Raw genomic sequence first — 17,583 nt, 5'->3', positions numbered from 1 at the left:
TGATGCTTTTGAACTGTGGTGTTGGAGAAGACTCTTGAGAGTCCCTTGTACTACAAGGAGATCCAACCAGTCCATTCTAAAGGAGATCAATCCTGGGTATTCATTGGAAGGACCGATGCTAAAGCTGAAACTGCAATACTTTGGCCACCTCATGTGACGAGTTGACTCACTGGAAAAAACTCTGATACTGGGAAAGGTTGGGGGCGGGAGGAGAAGGGGACGACAGAGAATGAGATGGCTGGATGGCATCACCGACTCGATGGACATGAGTTTGAGTGTACTCCGGGAGTTGGTGATGGACAGGGAGGCCTGGCGTGCTTTGATTCATGGGGTTGCGGAGAGTTGGACATGACTGAGCGACTGAACTGAACTGAACTGAACTGAACCTTCCAACAGAAAACAAAGATCATGGCATCTTGTCCTATCACTTTATGGGAAATAGATGGGGAAACAGTAGAAACAGTGCCAGACTTTATATTTTTGGGGCTCCAAAATCACTGCAGATGGTGACTGCAGCCATGAAATTAAAAGATGCTTACTCCTTGGAAGGAAAGTCATGACCAACCTAGATAGCATGTTAAAAAGCGGACACATTACTTTGCCAACAAAGGTCCTTCTAGTCAAGGCTATGGTTTTTCCAGTGGTCATGTATGGATGTGAGAGTCAGACTGTGAAGAAAGCTGATCGCCGAAGAATCGATGCTTTTGAACTGTGGTGCTTGAGAAGACTCTTGAGAGTCCCTTGGACTGCAAGGAGATCCAACCAATCCATCCTAAAGGAGATCAGTCCTGGGTGTTCATTGGAAGGACTGATGCTAAAGCTGAAACTCCAATACTTTGGCCACTTCATGCGACGAGTTGACTCACTGGAAAAGACTCTGATGCTGGGAGGGATTGGGGACGGGAGGAGAAGTGGACGACAGAGATGGCTGGATGGCATCACCGACTCAATGGACATGAGTTTGAGTGAACTCCGGGAGTTGGTGATGGACAGGGAGGCCTGGCGTGCTGTGATTCATGGAGTCGCAAAGAGTCGGACACGACTGAGCGACTGAACTGAACTGAACTGAGCTGAACCTTCCAACATGGCATGATAAGCAGCTGGGGACTACTTGAGGAAAGAGTGCCACCTACTGCTCATCAGCGTAACTGGTTACTTTCTCCCTTGAGGTTTTCATCACAGAATAAAAATCAGCCTCAATTTGGGTGACAGCATTAAGCTAGCAGATCAAAAAGGGCTTTGGGTAGGTGGTGGAGAGGAGCTTCAGACCTATGTTAATTAAAGCACATTCGTTAGCATTACATAAGGATCTTTACCACAATCCCTCAAAACTAGTTTCATTCATTCTGATCTCAAACTTTAAGAAATTTCTCTTTGGACTGACGTTAAATAGTTAAAATTCATGAGGAATCAAGCATACAAAAGGAATACACAATCTCTGTTAGAATAAAGTAGATTCTGTATGAGGCCTGCACCTGTCCAAGAAAGTTTAATATTTAAAAGTGCTAGAACAGCAGCACTATACAACTTCCTAAACAATCAGATATTCTAGAGGTTAAATCAACTTTTTTTAAACACATAAAAATAAATTCAGCAATGCAGCTGTAAATTTTCCTAGTAGACTCATTCTATATACTCTATTATAATAATTTCCTTTTTTGTTATACATTTTGCATTGTGTAAGTGGCATCCAAAACATACAATTTTATTTTTTTGCCCTTGTGGCATGTGAGATCTTAGTTCCCTGACCAGGGCTTGACACACTCTGCATTGGAAAGGTGGAGTCTTAACCACTGGATCACCAAGAAAGTTCCTGTATTTCCTTAATTTTAACTTGATAGATATAAAGTTACACTGTACTTTCAGATGTCAAATTAGCTGAGTGTACATATTCATACTGCGAAATTCCTAACTACAGCTTCATGCAAACTAAACATCTGGTAATGCTCGAATTGTAGAATTTATTTTTTCATGAGTTTAGTGAAAGGAAAGTGTTAGTTGCTCAGTTGTGTCCCACTCTTTGCAACCTCATGGACTGTAACCCACCAGGCCCTTCTGTCCATGAAATATTCCAGGCAAGAACACTGTGTGCACAAAACAGCCCCCCACCCCCCGCCACAATGGCAACAGTGCAAGGCTGAGAAACCCTCAGGTTGGTGACATGCCATGGCAGCACATGACCACCAGGTGGCAGTCATGCCTGCTGCTAAGATGTTAGCTCACAGGCGCTGGCCAGCCCCAGGTGCATTCTCCTGGGGCTCAGTTGTGTCTGACTCTGCAACCCCATGGACTGTAAAGCCCACCAGGCTCCTCTGTCCATGGAGTTCTCCAGGCAAGAATACTAGAAAGTGTTGCCATGCCCTCCTCCAGGGGATCTTAAAGTACAATATAAGGGTTCCTCTGTTCCCCTGTAAGTCTTACCCTTAAAGAAATGAGTTTGGGACTTCCCTGGTGGTCCAGTGGTTAAGAATCCAGCTGTCAGCCTGGGGGACACAGGTTCAATCCCTGGTCTGGGAAGATCTCAGCCGTGGGGCAACTAAACCCATGCTCTGCAACAAGAGAAGTTGCACTGCACTGAGAAACCCACACATCACAATTAGAGACTAGCTCTTGCTCACCACAACTGGAGAAAGCCTGTGCACAGCAACGAAGATAAAAATAAAATAGCACAGCCAAAAATAAAAAAGAATTGAGTTTGAATCTGTGTATTCAGAATATTTCCTCACGTATGTGTATATGTGTATATGTGTATGTACGCACACGTCACCAGTATTGTACTGTTTCTTTTGTTTTACAACTCACTTTTTTCCCTCAACATTGTACTCTGGATAACTTTAAAAGTCCTCTTGAGCTACCATGTGGTTTAAATGGATGCATAGTGTCTGGCATATGGACATACTCTAATTTATTTATATATATTCTTATTGATGGGCACTTGAGTTCTTACCAGTTTTTTTTTTTCCTTTCTTCCAAATGCAAGCAATTCTGTGATCATCCTATTATTGCTACAGGATAGGTTTCCAGAAATGTGATGAGTCAGAGTGCACGAAAGGTGGAATCTTGATGACTCAGAAGCACTGATTTGTGCTCCAAAGTGCAGCAGAGGATCCATTTCCCCATATTCTCACCTATATGGTATCCATTAGTATCTAAGGGCTATATTGAATACTGTCTTTTTTTTTTTGACTTTTTGGCTGTGCTGTGTGACATGTGGCCTCTTAGTTCCCTGACCTGGAATGGAACCTGAGCCTGCTGCATTGGAAGTGCAGAATCTTAACCACTGGACTGCCAAGGAAGTCCTCAATATTTGGTTACCTTTAATTCATATTTTATTGTATTATTCTTAATGAAGTTGGATTTTTTTCATATTTTTTTAATATTTTCTAATGTTTATCAGTACATTTCCCAAGTTTATATTCAATTTAGAAAAATCAATTTGAAGTAGCTCTTTATATGTTTTGCTTATTATTGCTTTGTCAGAGTTTTGATTTTGAGTAAGGGGTGTTCAGTTCAGTTCAGTGGCTCAGTCATGTCCGACTCTTCGAGACCCCTTGAACTGCAGCATGCCAGGCCTCCCTGTGCATCTCCAACTCCCGGAGTTTACCCAAACTCATGTCCATCGAGTCAGTGATGCCATCCAACCATCTCATCCTCTGTCGTCCCCTTCTCCTCCTGCCCTCAGTCTTTCCCAGAATCTTGGTCTTTTCAAATGAGTCAGCTCTTCACATCATGTGGCCAAAGTACTGGGGTTTCAGCTTCAACATAAGTCCTTCCAGTGAACACCCAGGACTGATCTCCTTTAGGATGGACTGGTTGGATCTCCTTGCAGTCCAAGGAACTCTCAAGAGTCTTCTCCAACACCACAGTTCAAAAGCATTCATTCTTCTGTGCTCAGCATTTTTTGTAATCCAACTCTCACATCCATACATAACTGCTGGAAAAACCATAGTCTTGACTAAATGAACCTTTGTTGACAAAGTGATGTCCCTGCTTTTTAATATGCTGTCTAGGTTGGTCATAACTTTCCTTCCAAGGAGTAAGTGTTCATGGCTGCAGTCACCATCTGGAGTGATTTTGGAGACCCCCCCAAATAAAGTCAGCCACTGTTTCTACTGTTTCCCCATCTAATTGCCATATTTGCCATGAAGTGATGGGACCAGATGCCGTGATCTTAGTTTTCTGAATGTTGAGCTTTAAGAAATGGTATAGACCTAACAGAAGCAGAAGATATTAAGAAGAGGTGACAAGAATACACAGAAGAACTATACAAAAAAGATCTTCACGACACAGATAATCACAATGGTGTGATCACTCACCTAGAGCCAGACATCCTGGAATGTGAAGTCAAGTGGGCCTTAGGAAGTATCACTACGAACAAAACTAGTGGAGGTGATGGAATTCCAGTTGAGCTCTTTCAGATCCTAAAAGATGATGCTGTGAAAGTGCTGCACTCAATATGCCAGCAAATTTGGAAAACTCAGCAGTGGCCACAGGACTGGAAAAGGTCAGTTTTCATTCCAATCCCAAAGAAAGGCAATGCCAAAGAATGCTCAAACTACCACACAGTTGCACTCATCTCACATGCTAGTAAAGTAATGCTCAAAATTTTCCAAGCCAGGCTTCAGCAATACGTGAACTGTGAACTTCCAGATGTTCAAGCTGGTTTTCGAAAAGGCAGAGGAACCAGAGATGCAATTGCCAACATCCACTGGATCATCGAAAAAGCAAGATTTCCAGAAAAACATCTACTTCTGCTTTATTGACTATGCCAAAGCCTTTGACTGTGTGGATCACAATAAACTGTGGAAAGTTCTGAAGGAGATGGAAATACCAGACCACCTGACCTGCCTCTTGAGAAACCTGTTTGCAGGTCAGGAAGCAATAGAACTGGACATGGAACAACAGACTGGTTCCAAATAGGAAAAGGAGTATGTCAAGGCTGTATATTATCACCCTGTTTATTTAACTTATATGCAGAGTACATCATGAGAAACACTGGACTGGAAGAAGCACAAGCTGGAATCGAGATTGCTGAGAGAAATATCAATAACCTCAGATATGCAGATGACACCACCCTTATGGCGGAAAGTGAAGAAGAACTAAAGAGCCTCTTGATGAAAGTGAAAGAGGAGAGTGAAAAGGTTGGCTTGAAGCTCAACATTCAGAAAACAAAGATCATGGCATCTGGTCCCATCACTTCCTGACAAATAGATGGGGAAACAGTGGAAACAGTGGCTGACTTTATTTTTTTAGGCCTCCAAATCACTGCAGATGGTGATTCCAGCCATGAAATTAAAAGACACTTACTCCTTGGAAGGAAAGTTATGACCAACTTAGGCAGCATATTAAAAATCAGGGACATTACTTTGTCAACAAGGGTCCTTCTAGTCAAGGCTATGGTTTTTCCAGTAGTCATGTATGGGTGTGAGAGTTAGATTATAAAGAAAGTTGAGCACAGAAGAATGGATGCTTTTGAACTGTGGTGTTGGAGAAGACTCTTGAGAGTCCCTTGGAATGCAAGGGGATCCAACCAGTCCATCCTAAAGGAGATTAGTCCTGGGTGTTCTTTGGAAGGACTTTCGTTGAAGCTGAAACTCCAATATTTTGGCTACCTGATGCGAAGAGCTGATTCATTTGAAAAGACCCAGATACTGGAAAAGATTGAGGGCAGGAGGAGAAGTGGATTACAGAGGATGAGATGGCTGGATGGCATCACCAACTCAATGGACATGAGTTTGGGTAAACTCCGGGAGTTGGTGATGGACAGGGAGGCCTGGTGTGCTGCAGTTCATGGGGTCTCAAAGATTCAGACATGACTGAGCAATTGAACTGAACTAAACTGAGCTTTAAGCCAACTTTTTCTCTCTCCTCTTTCACTTTCATCAAGAGGCTCTTTAATTCTTCTTCACTTTCTGCCATAAGGGTGGTGTCATCTGCATATCTGAGGTTATTGATATTCCTCCCGGCAATCTTGATTCCAGCTTGTGCTTCTTCCAGCCCAGTGTTTCTCATGATGTACTCTGAATATAAGTTAAATAAGCAGGGTGACAATATACAGCCTTGAGGTACTCCTTTTCTTGTTTGGAGCCAGTCTGTTGTTCCACAATCATAGAAAACTAGCTAATCTGATCACACGGACCACAGCCTTGTCTAACTCAATGAAACTAAGCTACTGGAGATCAGTGGAGAAATAACTCCAGAAAGAATGAAGGGATGGAGCCAAAGCAGAAACAACACCCAGCTGTGGATGTGACTGCTGATAGAAGCAAGGTCTGATGCTGTAAAGAGCAATATTGCATAAGAACCTGGAATGTTAGGTCCACAAATCAAGGCAAATTGGAAGTGGTCAAACAGGAGATGGCAAGAGTGAACATCAACATTCTAGGAATCAGCAAACTAAGATGGACTGGAATGGGTGAATTTAACTCAGATGACCATTATATCTACTACTGTGGGCAGGAATCCCTTAGAAGACATGGAGTAGCCATCATAGTCAACAGAAGAGTCTGAAATGCAGTACTTGGATGCAGTCTCAAAAATGACAGAATGATCTCTGTTCGTTTCCATGGAAACCATTCAATATCACGGTAATCTGAGTCTATGCCCTGACCAGTAATGCTGAAGAAGCTGAAGTTGAACGGTTCTACGAAGACCTACAAGACCTTTTAGAGTAAGGGGTGAGTTAGGGATAAAACTTAATATTTTGTCAAATAGCTAGCCAATTGAACTAACAACCTTTATTACTTAATTCCTTCCTTTCCGTTGTAGTGAAATGCATGCATCCCAGGGTCTAATTTTGAACTCTGTTATATCTAATCTTGTGCTGGTTTTAGAGTGATTTTTTTTTTTTTTTTTTGGTCACAGTGCGTGGCCTGCAGGGTCATAGTTCCCTGATCAGGGATTGAATCTGTGGCCACTGCAATGGAAGTGTGGAGTTGTAACCACTGGACCACCAGGGACATCCCAAGTTTTTATATTTAGAATGTAATTGGAGATACAGATCCGAAAGTCTGATCTGGAGATGTCAACTTGTCCAGTTGGTAACTGAAGGTTAAGGAAGGGATGTACTCATTGAGGGCAGAGCATCAGCTGGGAGAGAAAGTGATCTTGGCTTGAACTTCAAAGAATTTCTTGTCTTTACAGCCAGGGAAAGGGAGAGGAGCAAGAAGAGCAGAAGGGAAGGTAGTGGCCATGAGACAGGGCAGTCAGGAGAAAGCGGGGGAGTGTCCTTTGAAGTCTGTCTAGTCATTATCTAGTTTTCTACTACATTATCTTGTTTCTTATTAAATTTTATTTTATTGAAACGTAGTTGATTTACAATGTTGTGTTACCTGCTACGCTATCTTGATTTAAAATTTAGAATCATACCATAACCCTGAGAGTTAGACAAAGCAAGTCCTACTCTTATTTTTCAGGTGAAGAAACTAAAGGATTGGATGACAAATGACATACAAAAGTGGTTAATGAACCAGTGGCTGAGTTGAGTGCAGACTTGTCTTCTGATTCCTGAGTCTTGGACATCTCTCCTTGGAAGATGACCCTTGAACTGCCACAGGGGACATGTCGACAAACAGGTTTATTTTTTAAAGTTACTAATACTATTTTATGATAATGCATGGTATGAGTTGTTATTTTAAAAGTTGGATAATTTGGGAAAGCACATTCCAGGTAGAAAGCACAACTATCTGGAATAACTTCATGCATCTCTGGATGAAGTACCTGGAATAACTTCATTCCTGCTGTCTACACATAGATGTGTGCTTGCTCAGTCACTCAGTCATGTCTGACTCTTTGCAACTCCATGGACTGTAGCCCACCAAACTCCTCTGTCCATGGGATTTTCCAGGCAAGAATACTGGAGTGGGTTGCCATTTCCTCCTCCAGGGCATCTTCCTGACCGAGGGATGGAACCTGTGTTTCCTGCAGTGGCACACATACATTAAAGCTGTTCTTTTTGACATCGTCTCCTACTGTACAATCCATTTTATATAACCTTTAAGAAACTTAATATATTGTGATCCTTCCTCATGCCTTTAAATAATGAGTAACTGGTTTTGAATGAGTTAGAAAAGCAAATAGAACAACTTGGCAGAAGCAAACAAGCCTTGTCGGGTGAATGACCTTCAGTCCTACGCAGCTTCTGTGATCTTTTTATATACTTTCTATGGAACATATGCATTCACTTTTTGGAATGAACAGTGGTTCCAGAACTAAAGTTTCCACGGCTCACATCAGTAATCCCTACTGCTCTCATGCAACCCTGGAGGGCATGTGTTCTGTGCCTGGGCCTGACCTGATGTTCCTGGCCCTGTGGGTCCACATGGGTTTCTAGTTTATGGGAACAGAACGAACACACCCTTTCCCTGGTCCCTGAAAGGAAGCCACACTGTATTTCAAAGACAAAACTTCAGAAGCCCCTATGCTCAGTTGAAGGGAACAAAACAGATAGGTTCATATGGGTGTCAGGATGGGTCCCAGGGAGGATCCAATTTCAAACCTGACGCCAATCCAGAAGGCATGCACACACGAAGCCAGAGTGGGAGTAGAGCACATACCCTCAGGGTCAGTGGAAGTCCTGTTTGCCTGTTTGTGGTCAGGGCTGCAGACCTAAGGCACATTCTGCCTTGATCAGACACCACTTAGCGACTGAACAATGAGCAACAACCTAGATCCTGAGACTGTCTCCTGCCTGACTTAGGAAGCGTCCCTGGTGCATGTTTTCTTAGGACGTGGTCTGTCCAGCTTTGAGATGCTGGGACTGAGATGTCATGTTGGGGAGAGAGCTCAGAAGTCTGAACAGACCCAGGGTGTGTGGTAAGAAGTCAGAGCAGGTCCTCCTCAACCTCTGTCTGGATTTCTTCAGGCTGAACTTTCCCACCTTTGCCTTTGCTCCCGTTTTACATTTATCTATGCTTTTTATCTCCTTTGCTCTCTTCCAACTCTTGTATTTACTGTCCCCATCTTAGCGTCGTCAGGGAGGAAGACATTTGGAAGCATCACTACGAACAAAGCTAGTGGAGGTGATGAAATTCCAGTTGAGCTATTTCAAATCCTAAAAGATGATGGTGTTAAAGTGCTACACTCAATATGCCAGCAAATTTGGAAAACTCAGCAGTGGTCACAGGACTGGAAAAGGTCTGTTTTCATTCCAGTCCCAAAGAAAGGCAATGTCAAAGAATGCTCAAACTACTGCACAATTGCACTCATCTCGTACGATAGCAAAGTAGTGCTCAAAATTCTCTAAGCCAGGCTTCAACAGTATGTGAACTGTGAGTTTCCAATTGTTCAAGCTGGATTTAGAAAAGGCAGAGGAACCAGAGATCCAATTGCCAACATCCACTGCATCATCGAAAAAGCAAGAGAGTTCCAGAAAAATGTCTACTTCTGCTTTATTGACTATGCAAAAGCCTTTGACTGTGTGGATCACAACAAACTGTGGAAAATTCTGAAAGAGATGGGAATACCAGACCATCTGATCTGCCTCCTGAGAAATCTATATGTAGGTCAAGAAGCAACAGCTAGAACTGGACGTAGAACAATAGACTGGTTCTAAATCGGGAAAGGCTGTGTATTGTCACCTTGCTTATTTAACTTATATGCTGAGTACATCATGAGAAATGCTGGACTGGATGAAGCACAAACTGGAATCAAGGTTGTCAGGAGAAATATCAATAACCTCGTATATGCAGATGACACCACCCTTATGGCAGAAAGCAAAGAACTAAAGAGCCTCTTGATGAAAGTGAAAGAGGAGAGTGAAAAAGTTGATTTAAAACTCAACATTCAGAAACCTAAGATCATGGCATCTGGTCCCATCACTTCATGGAAAATAGATGGGAAAACAATGGAAACAGTGAGAGACTTTATTTTGGGGGGCTCCAAAATCACAACAGATGGTGACTGCAGTCATGACATTAAAAGATGCTTGCTCCTTGGAAGAAAAGCTATGACCAACCTAGACATCATATTAAAAAGCAGAGACATTAGTTTGCCAGCAAAGGTCCATCTAGTCAAAGCAATGGTTTTTCCAGTAGTCATGTGTGGATGTGAGAGTTGGACTATAAAGAGGGCTGAGTGCCAAAGAATTGATGCTTTTGCACTGTGGTTTTGGAGAAGACTCTTGAGAGTCCCTTTGACTGCAAGGAGATCCAACCAGTCAATCCTAAAGGAAATCAGTCTTGAATATTCTTTGGAAGGACTGATGCTGAAGCTGAAACTCCAATACCTTGGCCACCTGATGCAAAGAACTGACTCATTTGAAAAGACCCTGATGCTGGGAACGATTGAAGGCAGGAGGAGAAGGGGATGACAGAGGATGAGATTGGATGGAATCACTGACTCAATGGACATGAGTTTAAGTAAACTCTGGAAGTTGGTGGTGGACAGTGAAGCCTGGCATGATGCAATCCGTGGGGTCAAAAAGAGTCAGACATGACTGAGTGACTGAACTGAACTGATCTGGGTTCTTCTGGCTAGTCTGAGAGTTAAATGAGATAGATTAACAGGAGGAGATCAAGTAAAAGTTTAATAACAATACATGTACTTAGGAGACACCCAGGAAAACTGAGCAACTTACCAAAATGGTTGAAACCCTCACTCTAAATACCATCTTCAACTCTGGTGGTTTAGACGGTAAAGATTCTGCCTGCAATGCAGGAGACCTGGGTTCAATCCCTGGACCAGGAAGACTCTCTGGAGAAGGGCATGGCAACCCACTCCAGTATTCTTGCCTGGAAAATCTCATGGTCAGAGGAGCCTAGCGGGCCATAGCCCATGCTGTTGCTGAGAGTCAGACACATGAGTGACCAACACTTTTAGGTTAAAGACAAAAAGAGGATGTTATGGGTAGTAGTTTGGGATTTCAGAGGGGAGGATGTCAGTTTACAAGAAGATGAAAAAACGAATGTTTGTTTAACAAGTGTTTGCAGGGCCAGTGGAGCCAATGGGTTGCTGAGTGGAATTCTAGCAAACAGACTCGGCTGGATTCCTCCCTGTCTCCACACCTAGTTCTCACTGTAGTTATCTCTGGTGACAGCTCCCTTCCTGGAACAGGCCCTCGCTCTGCATTCTTTCAGACTGTTCACGTGAGGTAAACAGACTTCTTTTTTATTTTTGGCTGCTCTGGGTTTTTGTTGCTCTGTGCAAGCTTTCTCTAGTTGCCGTGAACAGGGGCTACTCTTCCTTGCGGTGTGACCACTTCTCATTGTGGTGGCTTCTTTTGTTGCATGTGCCCTAGAGCGTGAGGGTTTCAGTAGTAGCAGCACACAGTTCAGTAGTTGTGGCTTGCGGGCCCTAGAGCGCCAGGGCTTCAGTAGTTGTGGCATACAAGCTTAGTTGCTCTGCGGCATATGGAAATCCTACCAGACCAGGGATGGAACGTGTGTCCCCTGCATTGGCAGGTGGACTCCCATCCACTGTACCACAAGGGATGTCCCAGAAAGACTTCTTGGCCTGAAATACTTTTATGAAAGTGAACAGGGCTCCTTGGAATGTGTGGTGTCCCAGCCTGTTCTGACTGGGGGCTGTGCAGTTGTCCCAGGTCTAGGAAACTGGGCAAAGCCGCAGCTGTCCTGGGACCTCTGGGGTGAGCCACAATTGGAACCCATTTTCCGTCCCCAGGGTGGAAAAGAGCATTTGTTCTATATTTTAAAAGATTTACTCTTTTGGTCAGAATAGGTTGTTTGGCTGTTTTATGCCTAAACTGTAAAGGGGACTAGCAATTAGTTTGTGTAGTTACTTTGGATTTTCTCACATGGTTCTTAGAGTTGTTATGTAGGTTGGACAGGGCACGGTTTAAGGAATGTGGTAGCCACCTGCCACATAAAACGTCATGCTCTTGGGTCTGGAATGTATGAGGAATGATTGGAGCCTGTGGCCTGGATCCTGGGCTCCCTGTTTCCAGGGCATTGAAAGCTCCCATGGGAGTTATTGGCAGGTTCAGCAGCTAATTATGGCCCCGAGAGCCTGGGTGGCTTGAGGATTGCTGATCAAGGGGTGCACTGTGACCACACCTCATGGGCAAATAAGAGTGACCTGGAAACAGCCCAGGGCCAGCCCTTCTGTGGATGAGGCAGGAAGTGACCCATATACTTCCTTCAGTGGAGGAAGTCTGTCACTCAAGGCACAGTGAAAGGTGATTTCGGCCAGTTTTCTCTGTCCATCAGCATGAGTTTTGTAGGCTCTGTGGTAGGTGCTCATGGGCAAGGCAGAGCACCCTCTCGGGTTCACAGTCTTATTTCCTGAACCAACATGTGTGTCCCCTGTCTTTGTAAAGAGCAAGCATGTGCAGCACCCCGGGACCGCCCCTCCTTCCCAAGTGGGCCAGTCACTACCCCACAAAGGTACCAGGGGCCTGGGGGTAAGGCTGGGGAGGGGCTGGGGTAGTCACAGCCATCCGGCTCTTGAGACTTAGAGCAAAGACCCTTTGAGTCTATTCTCTTCTGCAGTTTGTTCTCTTAGTTTGCAAATTACCAGAATGATCTAAGAGGCTGTCCTTTCATCTTGAGAGAAAGGCAGGGCTGGGGACCAGTTTGCTGATGGTGACCATAGGCTGGAAAGTCCACTGGACCCACATCCCCAGGTGGCAGGAGAAGTCTGGGCTGGTGTCTGGAGGAGTGATGGTGCAGCTTCCACCTCTGTGGTTCTCAGACCCTGGGATTTCACCAGAAAAGCTGCAAAGTGAATTTGGAGGACTGGTGTAACTCTTCCAGATAACTCTACCCCACCTATTAAAGATAAGACTGCCAGTTCCAGAAAAGGGGAAAGGACACAGCCTCAATTAAAGTATTATCTCTAGAGATGGGTCAAATTCAGATGTATGATTGTTTATTATATTATTCTTATTTATCTCAGTCTGATGCCTGCTTTTTCTTAATTTCTTTTTAAAAAATATTCATTTATTTAGCTGCACCAGGTTCTCAGTTGTGGTACACAGGATTTTACATCTTTGCTGCAGTGGAATCTTTGGTTGGGACAGGCCAACTCTTAGGTGTGGCATGTGGGATCTAGTTCCTTGACCAGGGATCGAACCTGGGCCCCCTGCACTGGGAGTGTGGAGTTTAAGTCACTGGACTACCAGGGAAGTCCCCTTTCTAATTTTTGGCAGACTAGTATTAGCTAGGTTTATAAATCACTGCTCAGCAGACACAGATGAAAAATATTGTGAGTTTTTTTTTTTTTAAGATGTATTTATTTACTTATTTTTGGCTGTACTGAGTCTTTGTGCTGTGTGCAGGCTTTCCCTAGTTGTGGTCATGGGGGCTACTCTCTAGTTCTGGTGTATGGGCATCTCACTGTTGTGGCTTCTCTTGTTGCAGAGCACAGGCTCTCGGGCACACGGGCTTCAGTAGTTGCAGTACATGGGCTTAGTCTCCCCGAAGCATTTGGGATCTCCCCCGACCAGGGATCGAACCCATGTCCTCTGTATTGGCAGGCAGGTTCTTAACCCATAGACCACCCGGGAAATCCTCAGTGAGAGTTTTGAAGCTGTTTCCTTAGGAAAAAGGCTGAGAGGCTTCCTTATCCTGAAACTGCCAGACAAGAGTCTTCATGTGGAGAAAGTTCCTCTTGAGCTCTTCCCTCAGGGGGATGACCTTAGACCCAGAAACCAGGGAGGGGTGTGTTGGCGCAGCCGTTCATGTGGCCCTGAGGGAGAGTGTCAGGTTGTGGGGTTATTCATCACAGAGTCACCCGTGAAAGATTAACCATTACCTACCTGCCGACTCATTTCCTACCACTGGGGCTTGAGCAGGAATTCTGGGCAGGAAACCTCCCTCAGTTCCGGAAAGGAAAACCAAGCTGTAGCTTGGCCCTGAGGCCCCTGATGGCAGATGTGATTCAGGGAAGAGGAAATTATGTTTGTTTTGTGAAGAAGAAGAACATTAGTATCGTGCGAGGCTGAACAATCAGAGATTGGCCTGGAGGACAGGAGAGGGTGGAGTTGTGGGGTTCCAGTCCAGTCCAGTTGCTTAGTCGTGTCCAACTCTTTGTGACCCCATGAACCGCAGCACGCCAGGCCTTCCTGTCCATCACCAACTCCCAGAGTTCACCCAAACCCATGTCCATAGAGTCGGTGATGCCATCCAACCATCTCATCCTCTGTCATTCCCTTTTCCTCCTGCCCTCAATCTTTCCCAGCATCAGGGTCTTTTCCAATGAGTCAGCTCTTCCCATGAGGTGGCCAAAGTAATGGAGTTTCAGCTTCAGCATCAGTCGTTCCAATGAACACCCAGGACTGATCTCCTTTAGGATGGACTGGTTGGATCTCCTAGCAGTCCAAGGGACTCTCAACAGTCTTCTCCAACACCACAGTTCAAAAGCATCAATTCTTTGGCGCTCAGCTTTCTTTATTGTCCAACTCTCACATCTATACATGACCACGGGAAAAACCATTGCCTTGACTAGACGGACCTTTGTTGACAAAGTGATGTCTCTGCTTTTTAATATGCTATCTAGGTTGGTCATAACTTTCCTTCCAAGGAGTAAGCATCTTTTAATTTCATGGCTGCAGTCACCATCTGCAGTGATTTTGGAGCCCAGAAAAATATGTGGGGTTCCATCTGACATCAAAGGAACAGATGTTATGAGAGGGCCGGAGGGTGGTCTGGATGTTGTGATGGGGGACTTCCACCTGAGCCTGAGATATGGCAGGGGTCTGGGAAAGGGGAGGGGGGCAGTGAGAAAAACAGCACTTTTGGGAAAAGCTGAGCTTGGTAAAGAACCCGCCTGCCAATGCAGGAGACATGAGAGACGCAGGTTCGATCCCTGGGTCGGGAAGATCCCCTAGAGGAGGGCGTGGCAATCCACTCCAGTATTGTTGCTTGGAGAATCCCATGGGCAGAGGAGTCTGGAGGGCTACAGTCCACAGGGTCACAGAGAGTTGGACCTGACTGAAGAGACTTAGCACGCATGAGCTTCAGTTAGGAAGTAGGGAACTGTGACTGAGAATATTGGGGCACCTGGGGCACAGGGGAGAGAGGGGGTGACTGTGGCATGATGGGTCAGTAGGGAATTTGTCTTGAGGTGCTGGAGCATTGCACCAGAGGGCCTGGGGCATGATGAGATGCCCTACAGCCTTGGGAGGTCAGGTTGGAGCTCAGGTAGCAGTGTTGTCTGGAAGAATCTTCATCAGGCCCGGCAGTGGAGGAGACTTAGAAGTTGAGGTGGATTCCATGGTCCTTAGAGGGCCAGGGGCCTCCAGACGGTCAGCGCTCTCTAGGCCTGAGCCCAGGCCAGACGTCCCGACTAGACAGCAGCGCCCTCTCCCACAAGCTCGGGCAGACTCAGGAACAGCAGCACAGTTGTCCTGAGAGTCAAACCGGGAATGTGTTTACCAGCCTTGGCTTTGCCAGCCTGCCCACTTCGTAGATGAGGAGACTGAGACTGAGAGAGGACAAATGATTTTCCCAGGTCGGGCTGGCATGGGAGTGTCAGGTTTCCTGTTCTCCATGCTGCTGTGGAGTGTCTGCTGGCTCAGGACTCCAATGGGCACCAAGCGCGCGGGCTGCCCTCTGGGGTCAGCAGAAGAGAAGGGGCCGGCAGGGTGACCATTTGTGAAGGAGAGGCTGGCTCAGTGCCCTCTGACTGGCGCCCGAGGCTGTGGAACAGGTTGGGCCAGGCAGTTACCTCCCCTCCTCCTCCCCAGAAAAATCAGAGGCTCCTGGCATGTGAGTAGACCAGTTCAGTTTCCAGAACCAGCTTATCTAGAGAAAGAGAAAGGAAAGCAACCCTATTTGTTAAAATCCCAGGAATGGTCTGGGCCAGGAGAAGTCATCTCCTTTCCCTCCCACCTGGAGATTTAAAGCCACGAAGTGGGGCTTCTCTGCTGGCCCAGTGGTGACGAATCCACCTGCCAATGCAGGGGACTTGGATTCAATCCCTGATCCAGAAATGCCCACATGCCACGTGGAGACCAAGCCCATGTGTCACAACTACTGAACACATGCTCTAGAGCCCAGGAACCACAACGACTGAAGCCCAAGCACCCTAGAACCTCTGCAACAAGAGAAGCCACAGCAATGAGAAGGCTGGGCATCGCAACTAGGGAGTAGCCCCCACTTGCTGCAAGTACAGAAAAGCCTGTGCAGCAATGAAGACCCACCACAGCCAAAAATAAGTAAATAAATAGAATGATTAGGGAAAAAAACCCGTGGAATGAAATGCAGGGAAACCTCTTCTTGGGTGTGTTCACCAGTGGAGAGGGGAGTCGGGTTGGGGAAACTTAAGAACCTTCATGTTGCTGAAAAGGACCGTGTCTAGGTCATCTTACATGCATGCTCTGTGCATGTTGACAAAAAACAGGGCTGCGCCTGACATAGATTTTTATTGCCTCCCTGCCCTCCTACATGAGGCAGGACTTCTTGGTTTATTTGCTTTTATCTGGATCCTGTAGAACTCACGTGGGTGGAGAGCCATGGCAGGGGGGTGTGCGGTGCCATGACTTGGACTTACCCCACCGCTAATCTCAGGGGCGAACTAGATCATCCCCACCCCATTCTGTCTCTGTTCCATTAATTTTCCAAATCCCTTGAGTGTATCTGGAGAAATCCTTGGGCAGGGGGGAGCTGTAGAACAGATACAGACGGGGGCCAGGTGCCTTGGAATATCCTGGTTCCGTGATACCCACCTGGCAGATGCTTCGTCTGCTGTCTATCCCCGTCTTTCTCCTAAGGAGCTAAATGCTCACGTCTTATCCTCTGGCATCTGTTACGTGGTGAATTGTGTCCCCTCCATTCATATGTTGTAGTCCAAACCTTCAGAATGTGACTGAATTTGGAGACTGGGCTTTTTCAAGAGGGGATTAAGGTAGGAGAAAGGTCATGAGGGTGCCCTTCATCCAAATCTGACTGCTGTCTTTATAAACAGAGGAGATCTGGACACAGGTATGTACAGAGGGGAGGTCATGTGAGCTCACAGAGGGGAGGTCATGTGAGAAGACGGCCATCTGCACGCCAAGGAGAGAGGCTCAGGAGAGACCGACCCTGCTCAGACCTTGATCTTGAACTTCTGGCCTCTAGGATTGGGAGAAGATAAGTTTCTGTTGCTTAAATCAGCCAATCTGTGTAGCTGGAGGAAACCCATCACCGCATCTTATTGTTTAGTCGCTCAGTCCTGTCCAACTCTGTGACCCCATGGACTCCACCAGGCTCCTCTGTCCATGGGATTCTCCAGGCAAGAATACTGAAGTGGGTAGCCATTCCCTTTTCCAGGGGATCTTCCCAAGGATCGAACCCATGTTTCCTGCATTAGCAGGTAGATTCTTTACCACTTAGACACATGGGAAGCCCTCACCATATCTAGGAAAACCTTAATAAGTGGGTAAAGAGACCAGCCATCTCTAGGAGCCCTTGGGTAGGTTGTGCAGCTCGAGGCTGTCTGCTTAGTTTTATGTGGAAAGAGACAAGTTCTTCCTGACCTTCCGATCACCACTAGACCCCCCCTCCAAAGCCCTTCTCCTGGAATGGAGAAGGTTATATGCAAAAGGTCAGAGACACAGATCTTGTTCCCAACTGTGTCCCTCCTATTCTAAGAGGTGGGAAGGGTTGAAGGCCTGCCCTATTGCTTAAGTCCTTACATTTTGGGTCC

This window comes from Moschus berezovskii, chromosome 20 (genome assembly GCF_049115385.1).
Source record: "Moschus berezovskii isolate FMDL1 chromosome 20, NW_MosBer_1.0, whole genome shotgun sequence".
In the NCBI taxonomy this organism is placed as follows: Eukaryota; Metazoa; Chordata; class Mammalia; order Artiodactyla; family Moschidae; genus Moschus; species Moschus berezovskii.
This window is presented reverse-complemented; position numbering follows the sequence as displayed.